We start from the raw sequence: 3,168 nt of genomic DNA on the forward strand, positions 1-3,168 counted from the left end.
TCCTAGATACTGCATTTTTAATGTTTATTTGATTTGGGTACGACCTCGATCAAATTTGGTGCCATTGCCGAGGAGCAGTGGTCCAAAGGTTCATAATAGCTAGTGATTCATGTTTTATGTTTAGTTGTTTTACGTTTACTTCTTTTGTTTAGTGTGTTTGTGTCGTGTTAGTGTGGTATTAGTATGTTGTGTTAGTGCGTTGTTCTGTTTTATTTGATGTCCTGTTTTGCAATTTAGTAGCACCCCTTGTTCAGCGTTTCCCCTATTTCAATTTTATGTTTTGTTGTGAATAGTGCTTATCGACGAAATTAGAGACTGATTCTGTGTTATTGTTCACACAGCATTACATTAGCGACTGAATTAGCGATGGCTGTTTACAATTTAATTGGCGATTTTTGTTTTGATGGTTAGGGTTGTTATTTTTGGCTGAATTTTTGTGTGGTAGGTTCTTTTGATTCATATTTTTTGTGAAAAATACCAGGAACACTTGGTGTGGCTGGATTTGAGAGATTCAAAAAAATTAGAGAACTTGTATTTAGCAAAACTTCAAACGGCCATAACTTTTGCTCCGGGTATCAAAATAACTATTATTATATATGCATTTGGGGTAGAAAAAAATTTCCCATACCATGGCAATGTCAGTTGCAGACTCCCAAACTCCAAAAATCAGCCGTTTACTAAGTTTTTTTTTTAAGTATTATTGTCCTATTTTTCTAAACTTTGCTTAGGTAGTTTTCATAGTTAGACTTTGAATTTTTTATGGAAATATTTTGTGCTATCTTTTCATGATTTTAGGGTGTTCCTCACAAAATTTCAGCTCATTTTGATATCGTTTGAGTATAGTTGTAGTTTTACCCCCTTGTTAGGTGCTTGTTGAGAAACACATTATTTGCTGCATATAGTGCATGACTAGGGGCAATCCATGTGATTTACAACCCTTTGATCCTGAAATAGATAGAACCTTTCATAGATTAGTTAGACATAGTGTGCATCCTGGTCATTCTGTGCATTGTGAGCATTCTGAGCATTTTGTTGAGGGTGATTCTGATTTTGAACATTCCACTACTAATTTTTATACTGAGAACATGGCTCAACCTCCACCTCGTGAGAGGACTCTTAGGGAGATGCCTGCACCTGATTTCACTTATGAAAGCTTGTGCATTCATATCTTTCTAAAGACTTTTCCTCATTCTCTGGAGGGAGTGGCAAAAGATTGGCTATACTACCTTGATCTTAGGTCTATTTTCAGTTGTGATGACCTTAAGAGGGTGTTCTTGGAGAAATTCTTCCCTGCATCTAGGACCACTACCATCAAAAAAGACATTTCAGGCATCAGGCAACTTAGTGGAGAAAGCTTGTATGAGTATTGGGAAAGATTCAAGAAATTATGTGCAAGCTGCCCTCACCACCAGATTTCAGAGCAACTTCTTCTTCAATATTTCTATGAGGGGCTTAGTAACATGGAGAGGAAAACTTGATGCCTTGGTCAACCTAGTAACTCAGCTTGCCATGAATCAGAAATCTACACCTGTTGCAAGAGTATGTGGTCTATGTTCTTCTGCAGATCACCATTTAGATCTTTGTCCTTCTTTGTAGTAATCTGGAGTCAATGAGCAACCTGAAGCTTATGCTGTAAACATTTATAATAGACCTCCACAACAGCAAAACCAACAATAGCAAAATACTTATGACCTTTCAAGCAACAGATACAATCCAGGTTGGAGGAATCATCCAAATCTGAGATGGACAAGCCCTCCACAACAACAACAGTCTATCCCTCCTTTTCAGAATGCCGCTAGTCCAAGCAAGCCATATGTTTCTCCTCCAATGCAGCAACAACAACAGTAGCAGCAGCAGTCACAACAAAGACAACCATATACTGAGGCTCCTCATCAAACTTCCTTAGAAGAGTTAGTGAGGCAAATGACCATCCAGAATATGCAATTTCAGCAAGAGACAAGAGCCTCCATTCAGAGTCTGACAAATCAGATGGGGTAGATGGCTACTCAGTTGAACCAAGCTCAGTCCCAAAATTCTGACAAATTGCCTTCACAAACTGTGCAGAATTCGAAAAATGTGAGTGCCATCACCTTGAGGTCTGGCAACCAAATTCAAGTGCCTCCACCAGTAGCAGCACCTGCACCTGAACCTGTCAAGCTTCCTTCTACACCTAAAAAAGAGGATGAAATAGTTGCACAAAAGAGAAAGCTTCCTAACAAAAAATTTCATGCAGGTGGACCTTCTTCTAGTAATTCTGACTTGCAGCAGCCTCCCATCCCTCTTCCATTCCCACCTAAAGCAATTCCAAACAAAAAAAAAATGGAAGAAGCGGAAAAGGAGATCTTGGAGACCTTCAGAAAAGTAGTGGTGAACATACCTCTGCTAGATGCCATCAAGAAGATTCCAAGATATGCCAAGTTTCTAAAGGAGTTGTGCACCCACAAAAGGAAGCTCAAGGGCAATGAAAGGATTAGCATGGGTAGAAATGTGTCAGCATTGATAGGTAAATCTGTTCCTCACATTCCTGAGAAATGTAAGGACCCAGGTACTTTCTGTATACCTTGCCTTATTGGGAATAGTAAATTTGAGAATGTCATGCTAGATCTAGGAGCATCAGTTAGTGTCATGCCTCTTTCCATTTTCAATTCTTTATCTCTTGGACCTTTGCAATCTACAGATGTAGTGATTCATTTGGCAAATAGAAGTGTTGCTTACCCCGTAGGTTTCATAGAGGATGTGGTGGTTCAGGTTGGTGAACTTATTTTTCCTGTTGATTTTTATATTCTTAATATGGAAGAAGGATTTTCTCATGGTTCAGTTCCAATTATTTTAGGCAGGCCATTTATGAAAACAGCCCGAACCAAGATAGATGTTTATGCTGGCACATTGTCTATGGAATTTGGTGATATTGTTGTTCATTTTAACATTCTTGATGCCATGAAACATCCATCTGAGGATCATTCTGTTTTTTTGTGCTGAGATAGTTGATCAGATTATTGATAATTATATGTTTGATTTTGATTCTGTTCTTTATGGTAGGAAAATTTCATTTTTATTTGATCTGCATACCTGTCATTCCTTATGCATTGAATCTGAATCTGAGTTTGAATTTGATCTTGTGTCTAATTTTTATGCTGAGAATGAATATGAATTTGAATCTAGTTCTGA

At 38.0% G+C, this 3,168-nt stretch overlaps 1 non-coding gene across 1 annotated transcript; it reads right to left on the reverse strand.

Moving 5' to 3' along the window:
• Positions 1-1,307: 1,307 nt before the first annotated feature.
• LOC112999468 (small nucleolar RNA R71) lies at positions 1,308-1,414 on the reverse strand. Its single transcript, XR_003264655.1, has one exon. It is a non-coding gene; the product is annotated as a small nucleolar RNA R71 (small nucleolar RNA).
• Between the last annotated feature and the right edge of the window lie 1,754 nt (positions 1,415-3,168).

This window comes from Glycine max, chromosome 14, assembly GCF_000004515.6.
Source record: "Glycine max cultivar Williams 82 chromosome 14, Glycine_max_v4.0, whole genome shotgun sequence".
NCBI classification, from domain to species: domain Eukaryota; kingdom Viridiplantae; phylum Streptophyta; class Magnoliopsida; order Fabales; family Fabaceae; genus Glycine; species Glycine max.